At 35.2% G+C, this 16475-nt stretch overlaps 1 pseudogene; it reads right to left on the bottom strand.

The window, feature by feature from the left end:
- Positions 1–4318: 4318 nt before the first annotated feature.
- Npm1l1 (nucleophosmin 1 like 1) lies at positions 4319–5242 on the bottom strand (annotated as a pseudogene).
- Between the last annotated feature and the right edge of the window lie 11233 nt (positions 5243–16475).

Raw genomic sequence — 16475 nt, 5'->3', positions numbered from 1 at the left:
TTTGGTCAGAGTCAGCACAAAGAAGCTGTGCTTCAGAGAGGGCCAAATCTGCATCTAAAGCAGCCAGCAGAATTTAGTATTTTTAAGAGTCGCCAAAATGGTGCTAGTTTTGGTGGCAGGAAAACAGCTGTATTGAAGTAGTCATGGAGCACAGCTAAAGCTTGGCGGCCAGACAACAGCAGTGAAGGTGCTGCCTCAGGTGGATCAAAGACACGGCTATTGAAGATGCTGAAACCACTGGCTAGCCAACCATCATCAGATCGGATATGGAATGAAGTTGGCCTGACCTATCAAAACAGACTGTGTACACAACAGATGCCAGAGATAAAGGGGTAGGACTGCCCAAGGCCTTTAGAAACCAGAAGATCGTGCATTGTTCTAAGACATGGGACACTGGGTACTTACTCTGTTGCATTTTCGTTTATCTTCACCCAATTGTAACTGTGGCCTTGCTCTTCCTCTTTGGAATAAAATTTTTTAAAAAAACATTGTACTTTTGGATTTTGCAGGATTTCACTATTAATAGGCTTTAATCTTTTAAAGATATATTGAACTTTTAAAGTATTGGGATTTTTTGAGTGTGGGCTTTCTAAAAGTTATGAGATATTAGGAATAAACAAGAAAGGAAAGGTTATGGTTTAATAGTATTGTTTGTGTGTGTGTGTGTGTGTGTGTGTGCGTGTGTGTGTGTGTGTGTGTGTGTGTGTGTGTGTGAATCAAGTTGAAAGAGTCAATTGTGCTGGTTTCTGTCCAGTTGGCAAAGCTAGAATCAGTAAAGAGTAAAACTGTTGTATTAGATTGGCCTGTACATTAATGTGAAAGACATTTTCTTGATTAATAACTGGTATGGAATGACATAGTCCTCTGTGAGTGGTTTCTTTACTGGAAAGTAATCCCGGATGTCAAGCCAGGGGAATGTGCCAATAACCACCACTTTCTCTGAGTTCTGTTTCAGTTCTTGTCACCAGGTCAATGTTCTGCTTTACCAACCATTTATACTTCATTGAATGATGGACTATGATTGGGACAAATAAACCCTTTTCTCCATGAGCGGTGTCTGATATCTATTACATAGATATAACACATACCTTTTCTACACACTGCAGTGCTGCAGTGAGAGGTGTATGCGGCCAGTAATGGATTTTACATAGATGTCGAACAAACTCAGGTCTTCATGTTGTTTTAGCAAGGACCCTTCTCTACTGGGACATCTCACTACCTCTCCCCAACTCTCTCTTAAACCCGTGCTTTCATGTATTTTCAGACCTGTTCTTGGGAAATTTTAGCTTTGTTTACTGACATTTTTACTTGTTCCTGTACCCAAGTCGAGAATTCCATTACTAACTAACAGTAGTTTTTGAAAATAACTCAGAGTATTCTAGCACATGGCCTTGATCTGCTGCTTTTTGTGTTCTTTCCTGGTGGCTTCTGTGAGGATACTTCGAGATACTGCTGTCACAAAAACATCTTGAGCATAAGTCTACTTACACTTTGAAGTTGTTAGAATACTTAAAAATGAGAGCTTGGCCTCTTACATATAAAAATAACCCAAAGGATCTCACCATAAGTTAATAGACTGAGCATGGCAACTTCCACTTTCTGACTGCTACTGAGTGTCAGTATTCCAGCCTACTACCTCAGATTCTCATCCCAGCCCCCAGATCAGGTAGCACAAAGCTTTCAATCCCAAGCTAGGCAATGCCTGTGCACTTACTTTGAGAAAGGAACTGCAACCATCAACGACCTTTAGAATTAAAGTATTGATGAGTCCTTTGAGGAATTTGAGGCAGAATAGAGAAACAGTGGCAATTAAGAACATTGAAAGGAAAAGGAGCTCCTCACCACTAATACACGAAAATCAACAATATCACAAAAGCATCTGAGCAACTAAACACAAGCCCTGTGACCCATGGAAGCTAAGGATTCTGTTGACATTTTTGGTCTGTGTTTTTGTCTTATAAGTCTACAAATATGGAAAGTACATGTGCTATTTTAAATCTTAGTTACAAAAGAAATTGTACCTTATTTAAAAAATGAGAATTCCAAACTTTTAAATGTATCTTTTGAAATCCTTTGAAGAATATCATTTGAGAGCTGTCCTGTTGTTATTCCATTATTTTTCAGATGCTTAAAGGTAGTTCTTTCTTTTGAGAAGCTTATACTCTAGGGTGGACTATATAACATCATTTTGCTTTGCTTATTTTCCTTATTCTCAATATCAATACTTTTACATTAAGAGTTTTCTTAATGAATTATAACTTTGCTCCAGACAAACAGAAGATAAAAACCACAACAAACAAAACACACCACACTCCTCCTCCCTGAACTCTACTAATTGTTGCCAGAGATTTATCAATAGATTTACAGACTTTTAACCTCTTGCCATTCTTTCTCACTTTTAGATTTAAAGTCTCCCATTTTACATGGTCTGGGAATACGGGATACTGAAAAAGCGGGTAATGTTTGATTCATCTTAAAAAAATATAAAGACTTGGATGTGTTAATGGTTAATAAAGGAGAAAAAATTAAAAGGGAATCAAGAAGATATCTAATGGTTCTAAATGTTAATTAAGTATAAGAGTGGTGAATATATATAATAAAAAGTTAATCCAGGGCTGGAATATAGAAGTAAAGAAAAGTGATAGCCAGAAAAGGAAACATCAATGGAATTCAAGTGATAAAATAAAAATCATTAGATAAGTCTTGAAGAGAAAAGGAAAATATATGAAAAGAAAAGAAATGTTAATAATATCCAAAGGGGGTTTCAAAGAAATAAATAGGGATTATGTATATACTAATTAATGAGAGGATAATGAAACCCACAAAGACTTTGAAATGCCTGTGATATTGACCTGCTTTCTAAAATCATCTTTTAATAACAGATAAGTTTTTAAAAGAAGACAAGGTAGGAAATTGAAGCTGAAGTAATTAGGATAGAATAAAGATCTCAGCAAACAGGAGGGCTAGGGGATGGGCCATTTTAGAAGTCCAATATTTTGCTTTTCTACCACAAAATCCAGACTCCACACACACACACACACACACACACACACACACACACACACACACACACAAATTCACATGCAAATGCGAATACAAATGGATACCCACATTCCCTACACACACACTCATTGATTTGATGCAACAATTTTAAAACAGAGTACAAGTGGTAATCTATTCAATGAGCTTGCTTCCCAGTGATGATGAACAGAGTATTGTTTATTTTCACAGGTATCTCAAGAGCATAAAATAGGGAAGCTATAAGCAAATAAGGCTGTTTCCTTAAAGGGAGGGCACCTGTCACCTTAACTCTTATTGAAATAAGAAGACAAACTCTAAGATAAATATTGAAAGACATCTAGAGGATAAATGAATTATGAAAAGCAAACAGTATGATTTTACAGAGAAAAAGAAAAGCATGCCAGGAAATTTTAATTGCTTTTTTGCCCCCTCGTGGATCAAATCATGAGATTAACAGATGAAAGCAGCCACGGATGTGCTGTGTCTTCATTCCAGCAAAGTCAAGTGATCGCGTATCTCACAAAATTTTTACTTAAAAATTAGCTTGAATCAGCTTCGTTAGAAACATTTTTTTTCATGTAGACTAAAAATCAGTTATGGTTTCACATGAAAGAACAACTTTCCTAGGAAGAAGTTGAGAGAGCCAGAGGACTGCCACGGAGGTTAGTGGTAGGCCCAGTTCTTTTTAAAAGAACTCATTAATAAATGGTAACAAGGAAGCAAAGGGGATGCTAATTACACGTACAGACTGTGCAAAGTTAGGTAGTATTGTACATATCCCCAAGCTCTAGGAGCCATAACAAGCTGGGAGGATGTTTGATTTATTGTCAAAATTTTATGTCAACTCATTGAACTTGAAGATTCACCAGGGGAAAAGATTCTTAGAGCATAGAGAGTTCTGAGGCAAAGGGTGAGTGCAGCAGCTGCAGTAGACACTGTTAGGTATCATTTATTTTAAGTACATGGGTCTAGATGTGCTTTGGAGTTTGGGACTCCTTAGATTTTGAAATATTTGTATATCCATAATTAAAAAAATATTACAAAAGGACACTACATCTTTTTTTTTTACTTTATTAAAATACTGAGTTTATTTCACAGGTATATTTTTGTCTCCCTACCATTTCCACATCTGACCACCACTATTACTATGTCCTATCATAACATTCCAATCATACTTAAAACCAAGTAAAGGGTGGAGTTCCATCCTTGAAAACTAAACAGGCTTTTTAGACAACACATTCTTGGCTATTGAACCTGGATATTTATCAAACACAGTAGGGAAAGTTCTCACTTTGCATTATGAAAAGGACAGCCAGATAGCAATTATTACAGAAATGAAGTAAAACAGAATTATTTCAAACTGTTTAAGCCATTTTCTTAGAGACTTTCTCCACTGCCAGAGATCTCACTGGTCAGTCATCCTGAAACAATTCTTCACATAATTAATGAACTTGACTTCCACTGTGGGAAGAGAACCACCTTTTTCTATACTTGCTGGCATTTTTGCCTTAATGTCTTCTACAGAACTAGGTCCTTTGGGTGCTTTGGGAGTTTTTTCCTGTTTTTTGTTTTTTTGTTTTTTGTTTTTTTTGAAGGACTCTTGACCCTTTTTGATCTTGGTGTTGATGGTTTTAAATCTTTCCCATTTTGGTTTGATTTTTGTGCATTTTTGGCTGTGGTATCTCATACAGATTTCTTCACTGGAACCTTTTCTTCAGTTTCCTCTTCATCATCATCATCATCATCGTCCTCATCATCTTCATCACATTTTACGTTCTTCTGTGGGACCTTGTTACCACCTCCAGGAGCAGATCTCTTTTCAGACATGCCTAACAGTTTTACATCTTCCTCTTCTTCATCTTCTGACTCTGCATCTTCCTCTACAACTACAAGGTGCTGTCCACTTAAGTGCACAGGCCCTGAACCACACCTCAACCTTAAGACCTCAGGTGGTGTAATTGCGAAGCCCCGGAGGGAAACTGTTGGTTGTACAGACATTTTCAAAGTTGCCAGTGTTACTTTAATTGGAGCCTTCATATTTCCTTCCTTCTGCCTCTATGAGGTGTAACTCATCTTTTGCCCCTGCTCCTAAACTGACTGTTCTTAATGATAAACTGTGCTCATTTTCATCATTAGCCACTTTAGAGTGATAGTGTTTGTCAGCCTTTAGTTCACAACCAAAAAGGTAGTTCTGAGGCCTAAGAGGGCTCCTGTCCATGCCCATCGAAGTCTTCCATGAGGTAGAGGTGCACACTTCAGTGTGAGAGAAGCCAGACGGAAAACAACTGCCTACTGTTCCGCAGAACTGACACGCAGGGCAGAATCACGTCCGAACACTACATCTAATCTCAGATCAGGGAGTATTTCATAAACACACTAAACCAGCAGTCTGAAGATACTTTTTTTGCACAACTACAGAGTACCTGGATTTTAGTAGTGAGCAATCACGTGACCTCAGTGTTATTTCCTTTTTTGTGTGTACACTATGTGCTATCTACTAGAATGGTATGGTATTTGGAAGCAATTTGGATTTTGTGTTTTCAAGTTAGAAATAGTTTCGCATTTCACTAAAATCAATTAACTTACTAACTTTCAAATTAGGTCAAATTTACCTGTACTTACATACTTTTTTTCTAGATTTGTTCCCTCATAGCTACAGCTTTCAGTTTTCTCACGTTTACATTCTATTTCCTCCCTTGTTTGCATACATCTGTGTGTGCTCATCTGGAGTTGTACCCTGTGCAAGAAGCAGTCAAAAGTCCACTTTTCCTCATATCCCAAAACATTTTCAGGCCTAACTCAATTGACGAACACTTGTGATTTAAGCACATTTTAGTCTGAACACAGAGGGACAGTGTTACCGGCATCACGTTTACATGATTTTCAATAACACTAAGAAAAAAATAAAAATGCTCCAAGAAAATAGCAAAGGTAGTATCAAAGGGTTAGCCATGGCAATATGATGTTAGCATTAGATGATTTACCTAACAGGCTAGCTCTATCTTTAACTACGATTCATTTATTGATGAAAATATACTTTTTGACTCATTTGCCAGGTAATCACATGTTGAAGGTAAATGGTGAGAAATTATAAAAAAGAATTACCAAAATATGACTTGAAAGAGAAAACCTTACAAACAATTCCATATCAGAAAATACCATGATAGCAGGACATATTTTCAAAGCATCATCGTGACATTGAAATGAATTTTCAAATGAAAGAGACATCAAGGTTTGGTAGTCAAGATGGTAGACACAAGATTAAACCAGCCTCATATTACAGTATATAAACAAACCCCTGGTGGAGGTTTCAGGAGATTTTATTTTTTATTAAAATACTTATGTTTATGAGACTGCTAATAGCTAAGCGTTTTTAATTAAATCTTCACATTTCTCTGGATGTTTGAAATCCTTCATCCTTTTTACATAAAAATAGTATATAGTTCCATATGTAAATTAGAATGTATATTTGTGACATGAACAGAACGGAGGAACAAAGGCAACAGGAATCAAATATTAATCATGTAAGCTAAAGCTTCGGGTGTTTTTAAAGTAAATGAAAAGGATATCAAGCTACTGGAATTTAATAACTATGGCAATTTGATGTAAAGCAAAAGCATTCACACAAAATATGGGTTTAGCATTCGGAATTTACTTAGTAGGAAAAAGATTTAAATTTATAATAAAGGTGCACAAAGATGGGAAAGTTTGAGCTCAGATTGGTATGTCCTTTTGAAATGTCATAGAAAGTGTGAGATTTTTTTTGATCATTTGAATATACAAAACAATGCTTATATCCAAAAATATTTAAAGTAGGCTGTTAACAAAATCAGAGTTTTATGATCAAATAAATATCATTATGTTTTTAACATTTAAAGCTACGTAAGTGGTTTTGATAAGATGTAAGAATATCTTCAGGTACTGTTCAGTCAGCCATGCTGGCAGCACATCGTGGGTAGAACTTTTAACATTCCTAGGAGGGACAACGTCACAGGAAACTTCCTCTTTCAGGTCCCAATCTAAAATGTTAACAAAATTTTTAGAAAGTAGACACTTGAAAACGTTTGCTGTCTTCCAAACCAAATAGGCCCAAGTATAACCTAATTTCTTTTGTTATGAAGGAAGCTCAATCTATGTTTCTATTTCTTCCTATGTGATGTGAGATATCCATAAAATTATTCTGTTTTTTAAATGAACTGAATATATTTATTACATAGAGGAAAACTGAGGAGTTGTGTATAGAAATCGAAGCTTCCTGGGGTTTTAGAGTCTTTACTTTACCAGGGTAAAGGAAGCAGTGATGTATATCTAGTTTGGAATATGGGGCTATTCATTTTGCCTTCACCTAAGAATATGTTGATCTTGCTTGGAGTTTGTACACATCTCTTCTAAGAATGTCAGCAGGAAAGTCACCATTTCTAGAGTAATGGCTTAGAAGATAGGAATGTGACAACTGCCACTCTGCATGAGACAGCCATAGCATGGAGCTCTCAGTGCCACCATCTCCATATCACACAACCAGAATAACCACAGTATTATATACTGTCCAAACTGGCAGATTGTTTTAGTGGAAATACAAAGAAATTAGTTTTCTTTTTATTTTTGGTGGCAGTTTGTTTCAACTTGTCTTTTACCCTATATAAATGTTGGTGTGTACATTTAAGACACCCAAAATGATAGTATGAGTCACATATAAATGATCAAATTGTCACTGTAATTAAGCACTTTATCATATCCAGACAGATAACTTCTGTTTCATCCCAAAGGAACTACAATCTCACTTATGGCCACCATGGCATGGCTGTAGAACTGACTCCTTGTATCTGCCATATTGAACCTCTGACCTTTGTGCTTCTAGCTCCTCCTCACTCTCTCAACTTGGTGACTACCATTTTGTTCTAAATTGCTGTAGACAAATTTGAAAGAATTCACACATGAGTAAGATCACCCAATTCTTTCATTTGTTTGTCTACTGATTTACTAGCATAGTTTCCTCCAGAAAAATGCTAACATCTTATCCTTTGCAGGTCCAATATTTCATTTTATGTATACGTACTTTCTTTATTCAATCACTTGCCTCTGTCTAGTTGGGTCATTTCTGTATATTTGATATTGAGAGCAGCATTACAGTCAAAATGAGAATCTACATTTATTCAAGAACAGTGATTTGCTCTCATGTGAACATACATGGAAGGGGAGTTTCTGGATTGTATTTATTCCCCAAGGGGAGTGACTTGCATACTTTAGTTCTGCCTTATGGTGTTTGTCATATGCTTTCTTAATCTTTACCTCATCCATACCAAAACTATTTATTCATTTTCTAAATGTCTCCAGATATCTGATATTTTACTTTCATGATCAGGACTGACTGATGAAAGTGATTCAACTGGATGTCTCATTTGTAATTTTAATATATTTACATGAAAATACCCTCTTTCCAAGTGTTACTAACTGTAGCAATGGCTAATGTTTACCTAAGAATCATAAGAAATTTCATGATGCTGGACCCTCTGAACTTCTCATTCACTCCTTCTATTCACTTAGTTACAGCACAGCGTTAATTAGGTTCTGCAGCTGATTTCAAAACAATAAAAATAGTTTGTTTTCTTAGCACATTAAGAAAGTAATTTACAGTAATACAGTAGAATTCAAGATAGGAAAAAAATAGCTTGTGCATTTGTAAAGATAAAAACACAAATTAAAGCACATAAAATCTACTGTACTTTAATCAGATGATAAATGGAACCAACCAGTACAATAATGATTCATGATCTAGACAAATTGTAGGACAAAGACAGATGTGATTTATATTTCCATTAAGAGTTACCAATAACTTTTCATAATTATCCATAAATTATAGGAATACGCTCATGTATATAATATGTATATCAAATAACCATAAGTGGAATTCCAAATTGGTGTCTGATAACTTATTCCAATGGAACACATTGTTTCTTTTCTTAAAACAGAGATCTTTTCTTAGTATTCATTTCCAGTTGGAAGTTTTAAATAGACATGGCAATAGAATGCAAGATGAACAACTTTTATAGCCCTCTGTTCCCCAAACGCTTCTCCTATCCTTTAAGTAGCAACTGATGCTGTATTTTAAACAAATTTTACCATTCTTACTTAACACTACCTTTAATGTCTTTAGTGTCAATTCATTAATGAATTACATAGTTTTGACTAAAATCTCATTGTTTTCAGTGAAATTCTCAATGCACAAGGCACATATTTGTTACTAATTATAATGACACATTTCCATTTTTCTCTTACTAGTAAACTTATTTAGCACCTGTGTCCATAAAATAGAATCAACTTCCAATAATTGATAGATATACACTAATTAACTTTATATCTTGGGAAAGTGTGAAAATTTTCATTATTATATTCAATATTTTCCTTAGTGCTCAGTGTTCACTATCTCACTGAAATACACCACTTCTTTTTTGATTAATTATATATATATTATATATATACACATTTATATGTCCAGATAGATAGATAGATAGATAGATAGATAGATAGATAGATAGATAGATAGGTAGGTAGATAAAATTCTTTACCTAGTACTAAATAGTCAGCTCTGAAATCACACACACCAGTAACTGTATACAGACAAAAGAGATTAGTAACTTTCTTGATTTTAGCCATGGTAAGTGGGGTAAGATAAAAATCTCAGAATAGTTTTAATTGCATTTCTCTAATGACTAATGGCATTACAGATTTATAGATGTTTTATAGACACCAGACTCCTCTTTTTGATCCATATCCAACTAATTCTTTTAAAACTTCAAAATGATATTTTACCACATATGTACAAATACACACAGATTAAAACAAATACTAAACAGGTTCCACAATGGATTCCCTTGAAATAGAGACCAAGCTGTTGTTTTGGTAACTTGCATGCTTTTTTATCATTAAAAAATACTTTTAATGTTTGAGACTGTAATATACACTATACCCCTTCCCGTTTCCTTTCCTCTTTCCAAATATTTCCACATACTCCATATTGCTCTCTCTCTCTAATTTATAAACCTTAAAAGATTCATTGTTTTTACATACTTATACACGTCATTCAAATGATGTCATATACTATTAAAATGGTACATATGAACCAAAAAATGACCAGCCAACATGGGATAATAACCTTAAGAACTCTGCAATACTTGCATGCATACCTTGGAGGTAACCAACAGCTCTTTAATTGAACTTAAGACCCAATCAGCAAGAGGGAAATTTTCCATGATGCCAGAACCTGAGCTGTGCATCAAGTAATTATGCAGTCATGGGTCTTGAAGGAGACATTATAAACCCACATTACTAAACCAGAATAATTTCTAACTACATACTAAACATTTGCCCTTAAACCACAAAAAGCACTGTCCTTACCTTTCCTGTAAGAAACTTTCTCTTTGGATACCACTACAGAAATCCAGAGCCAGTCAAAGATGTAGATGCCAACTCCATCTGGTACATATAGAATATATCTTCTTCAACTAAAACTCAGAAATTATTGTGGAAGAGAGGTAAGAAATAATGTAAGATACAGACAGAGTTTCCTATGAACTCATGTCTCCTAGTAATGTCAGAAGCTACAGTCATAAAGCATAACAAATATGATTCATTAAACATGAGTCGAATAAGGATTATTCCAACTTTGATGGTGGGAAGCTTATGAAACAAAGAACTACAGACAAAGAACTCTGGGTTTGAAAACTATTGTTTTTCAGAGATCAACACACCAATTGGATATCCAATACCAACTGGTCGTCATGAAAATATATGCATAGAAATACTTTATACTGATTGGATAGATTTCATTTATGTACTTTAAGACATGTATGGAAAACAATGAATAAGAAAATGATACCTATGAATTTATGAACCATAGCAAACAGAGCTCTTGGCTGTTTTTCTCTGGAAATTTGGATGGTGCTTCCTAGTAAAACAAAGTTAGTCCATAGAGAGGATGCTTTCGGGTCAGTTACAGCTTGTGGGCTCCTTACACTTGTGCCTAAGGTACACGATTTCTTAGTCACTAAGGACTTAACCATCAACCTCTGGGTCAGGAGCAAACAAAGTAATAGAAATACCTCATAATGTTTTGGTGGTCTCTTGGATATTTCCATCCAACAGCTCAATAGTGCTTCTCATGCTTAGTATTGAATTTTTGTCAGATGGTCCATGGGTCTTGTTGGGTGCATTGTCAGTCAAGATTAGAAGTTTTTTTAAACTACAGATGTATATTTATATGCTAACTTATATTTATTAATTACTCTAAGAAGATAGTTAATAATACTATTCCTTATGACTCTTGCAGACCTCCTAACAGTTCTTTCTCCCCTCCTCTCCTTTTTCTGTATTTATTTCTCCCATCCCCAAGTAGAGCATGACTATTTCCCTACTTACCCCTTAATATAACTTGTAATCTGCTATTCCCTGTGTCGTGTTTAATCTTGAAAATGGTCTCTGTTTCTTCTTTGGTTTCTGCAGTTACTGAAGACGTATATTTCCTTCTAAAGATTAGATTTATGCCGTTAGGCAGAGATCTTTTTTATTCTCCTATGCCTATAATTCACAGATTTTTTTTTTGTCTTCTTGTGGTATCTTGAAGTTCCTGAATATTTCTTGTGTGTGTGTGTGTGTGTGTGTGTGTGTGTGTGTGTGTGTGTCTTGAAGTCATACTTTTTGATTGAGTGAGTCAATTCCTCAGCTTTATTTTCAAGCCTTAATATTCTATTATCATCCATTCTGCTAACAAGGCATTCCCCTGAGTTTTCACTTCATTTTCAATTCATTTTGGTTTTCTTCTTTTCATAGAACTCAATTTCTTTTTCAGATTCTGACTATTCTTTGTTATCTAATTCAACTATACATTTGTCCATTCCTTTTTCCCTTTTATTGAATATACTTTTTATTTACACTTCAAATGTTATTCCCTTTCCCAGTTTCCTAGAGATAAGCCCTCTATCCCATCCCCCATTGAGAGTCTATTCCTTTCCTTTTTAAATCTATCACATTGTTTATTGATGGGCATTTTAAATTCCTTAAATTATTGGTCCATGTTTGTGATTGATTATTAAATTCTGTAACATTTGTTTCATCTAGGTAATTACAATTAGGGAACATTTCTATAGTATTGGTGGGGGGGCATATCTTGGTTTTTCATATTGTTGTGTTTGTGGGATTCTATTTACAGTTGCATCAAAGTATATTTATTTATTTTTAAACTTGGTTAATTTACAATCAGGTTTGAAGATTTGGTATGTCAAACTTTTTAATTATTCAGTATTGATTTTTATTTGTAGGAAATGATTGGTTTCAATTCAGTTGTAACCAATTAAATAAAAAAACGAGACCTCCAGCTAGGTCTACCTGGGTTCCTCAGCGAGTTACAATACTCCAGTTATTCCTAGGAGGATGAGGATGACATAAATAGTCCAGAATCTGGAGCACACATATGGCTAGACTAGTGAAGCTATGTTCTCAGAATTAATTATGCCTTGAGTAAGATATGGTGTCAGAGGCTTATCAGACTGGGTAAGCACAACTGTTTCAGGGCCATAGTTAAATTTGTGAAAATGTATAATTTTAATATTAACAGAAAGAGTAAATATAAATAAATATATCTTATGAACTAAATGATTTTTATTTAAGAGTTTAAAATGTTTATAGTGTTAATTGACTATCTTGACTTATGGGCATATATTTTCATAATCATTTTCTAAAATATGCATATTAGATTGGGCTGTCACAATTCTTGAATAAATTAATGGGTTTTAGAGCATAACAAATCTCAATCTACTAGCATATTCGCTTGCAAACTGTGTTTAACTGGACAGTTGCTGAGGCAAAGTATAAAAGTACTTGTTCTTATGTATCCAGTAAGTTATAAACACACAAAAAAGAGGTGAAAAGAAAACAATAATTTAATTAAAGTGTGGATTTCTTTGTGTTTTAAATCATAGAAATAATCAAAATTAGTCATTTTGTTGTCACTAACTCTTTGAGAATCTCAATCAGTATGCTTTGATTATAGCCATCAACCCACCTCCTCAGCCCTCTTCTGTATAACAGTGACAGATATGGGTTCATATTTGAGCTTTGAGCCCAGTCAGAAAGTGCTTAGTTACTTTCATAAAATTTTGCCACTCTTGCAGCAGTGGCCATAACTTGCACAGTTCATCGTTACTGTAGCACAGTTTGAGGGGTTTGGAATTGAAACACATTTATCTGAAAATTCAAAGTCAACATTTACAAAACAAAATGAAACAACAACAACAAAACCTGTTTTGGTTCCTTCAAAATTACACTTAATTTTGATACACTACAAAGACCCAAAGAACTTAAATAACAAGGAAAGCCCAAGTGAGGATGATTGAATCCCACTTAGGAGGGGAACAAAATAGTCATAGGAGGCAGAGGGAGGGAGGAACGTGGGGCGGGGGTAGGCAGTCAAGATCAGGTATGGGGCGAGAGGAGTGAATACCAGAGTGCCAGGAAAATGAGTGGAAATCTGTGCTGCCAGAGGTGAGGATTGGGGGATCTCCTAGGAAGTTCCAGAGACCCGGGATAAAGGGGGTTCCCAGGCGTCAATGCAGGTGACCTTAGCCAAAATGCCCAACACTGGGAATATGAAACCCGAAGGAACTACCTCTTAAGGTAGCCAGACAGAACCCCCTACGGAGGTTTATATAGAGGTTTGGGGGTTATCAACCCACCTACAAAATATTTAACTAAAAATTGGTCCTATGGAACAGAAATTCAGGGATAAAGATGGGGCAGGGACAGAAGGGATGGTCAAGCAGTGGCTGGTCCATTTTGAGACCCATCCCATGAGCATGCACCAATCCCTCACACTATTGATGCTCTGTTGTGTTTTCAGACAGAAGCCTAGCATAGCAACCCTCTGAGACACTCTACACAGCAGCTGGTTGAGACAGATGCAGTCACCAACAGACAAACATTTAGGTAGGGGTAGAAGTCCCTCAAGGAGATGGCATCAGAAGATCAACAGTGTCAACTAACCTGGACTCTTGGGAGCTCCCAGAGATTGAGCCACCAACCAAGCAGCATACAGGAGCTGGGCTGAGGTCCCCGCCCATATATAATAGACAACTGCCTTGTCTGGTTTCACTGGGAGAGGATGTGCCTAACCCTGCAAATACTTGATATACCAGGGTTTGGGAGGTAACAGGGGGGATGGGGAGGATGGGCTGCTAACTCAGAGATGAAGGGAGGGGGAGAAACTCTACTATGTGGACCGAAGTGGCTGCATTTGGAATGTAAATAAATAAATAAGTTAATTTAAAATATATTTTCTAATATCAAACTTACTTAACTTCAAATGCTGATATAGAAGTAATATTTGTCAGTCATGTAAAATACATATTTAATGTAAATACATTCAATTTTACACATTGAAATCTATTTAATTTTATACTAATCTAGTTTTTTAAATAAAACTTTGACTATCTCCAAAATTTTATTTTTAAAGATTTAAAGACTATTATGAACTGTCTGTGCAATTTATTTGTACAAATATTAAACACAATAGTATTTCATTTTATTTAAATAGCTTTGATTCAACTTGCTTATTATTTCCAGATACTCCACTATTACCTACGAAAATATCAATTAAATTAACAAATTTTAGTTTCAACCCCAGTTGAAGATTCTAGATCTCTCTATCTTTGTCCCTACATTTTTAAATAGCACAATCAATTAATCAGAAATATAAAGATGTGGTTTGCTTGAGAACTCATTCAAGGAAGACAAGATATAATCATAGATGAGCTTAGTTATATACACTTTCCTTGTTAATTAGTGTGCAGTGGTTGATGTCGTTCCACAGCATTGATTTATGGTACTGAATTGCTAAGGAAAGTATTTCGAAGAGCTGCTTAAAATTTCACACTGAATGTGTAACAGACTGTATATTATTCTTAGGGCAAATACGGTCTTATTCTATCTGCTTCTAATTGTTACATTTCTAGGATTTATTTATTTTTCCACTATGCATAGTGATATTGGCTTACATGTTTGTCTGTGTACCATGTACATGAAGAGTCCATGGTTGCAAGAAGTAGACATAGTCCCTGGAATTAGTGTTAGAGTTGATTGTTGTCTTCCATGATAATGCTCTAGAAAACTAGTGAGTTTTCTTAGTCGCTGAGCCATACCTGCAGCCCAGCTACCAATAATTATAGTAACAAAATAACATCAGTGGAATTTTATCTATTTTTTTAATCAAGTATTTTCTTCTAGTCCCCTTTTGACAGCTCTTCAATATAGGTGTTGATATTCTTTTGCTTGTGTGTGAAAAGCAAGATGTTTATATGTGCTTTGTGCCTACACATTTACCTACTAAATATATTATAGGGCAGAACATAAATCTAAGCAAGGACAAGTCAAAGTCTTATACTTTCAATTTTCATTGAAAGTACCTTAAAGCTAAAAATCTAATATTCATAGAAAAGTTAACATAAAATAAAGTACTACCATATGTGGTAGGGCTTCTGTAACTTTTACTTTGTCAAATCTACTCTTAGTTTCTACATATTTTAGAAACAAAGTAACTCCTTTTACATACACACAATGCGATTATTACATTCAGGATCTCTTACATGTTTACTATTAGTGTATAGTATTTAATTTATCATGCATGTTGAAATTTCATGAATCTCTTCATGACTCCTTATCTCGATAAGTATTATAAACAATCACATTGTACAGAAAAGACTATACAACCATTAAACCCCCTGATTTTTTGTGAATTTAGATTTTGTAACATTAATGCTTGTTAAAATATAGTCATAATTTAGATTTCTCTAATGCTTCCTCAGAATTATATTTAAGTTATATAGTCTTAAGGATGCACCATAAATACTGCTGGCTGCAGGAATTCACTCTGGACTTGCCTGAGCTTCTTTTCAAAATGGCTTAAACATGCTATGCAAGGTGCAGTGTAGAGGGAGTGCTTACATGTTCTGGTTCTTATAGCAGAGGGGAGGACAGTTCACTCTCAGGGACTGAGAGAGCAATAATACCCAAAGGGACCATTATACTGGTGTAGGGTGGAAGCAGGCTTTATATTATTTTTAAAGTTTCTAGAAAGGCAGATCTTCTGGGGGTATTTGTCTTATCTCTTATGTGGACAGACCTGTTTGATTTGACCTTAAAAAAAGGGCAGAGGGATGACTTCGTTTTTTCATTAGAGAGCCTCTTGCTACACAGTCAGGTTAAGGGATCATGGAACCAGGAAGAATTTCCAAGGCAATAAAAAGTTCCTTGTTTCCTCCTGTGGCCAAAACAGGACTCAGGTCCCATTTCTATAACCAGTAAACAGAGCCCTGTATTTTCTATCCTAATATCCAGTCCTAATGTCCTCTAATCCTGCTTTCTAATTAGCTAGCAATCTTCTCTTCTTTTTCAGTTATCCATTTCCA

Source organism: Rattus norvegicus, chromosome 1 (genome assembly GCF_021556685.1).
Source record: "Rattus norvegicus strain SHRSP/BbbUtx chromosome 1, alternate assembly SHRSP_T2T, whole genome shotgun sequence".
Classification (NCBI taxonomy): Eukaryota; Metazoa; Chordata; class Mammalia; order Rodentia; family Muridae; genus Rattus; species Rattus norvegicus.
This window is presented reverse-complemented; position numbering and strand designations above follow the sequence as displayed.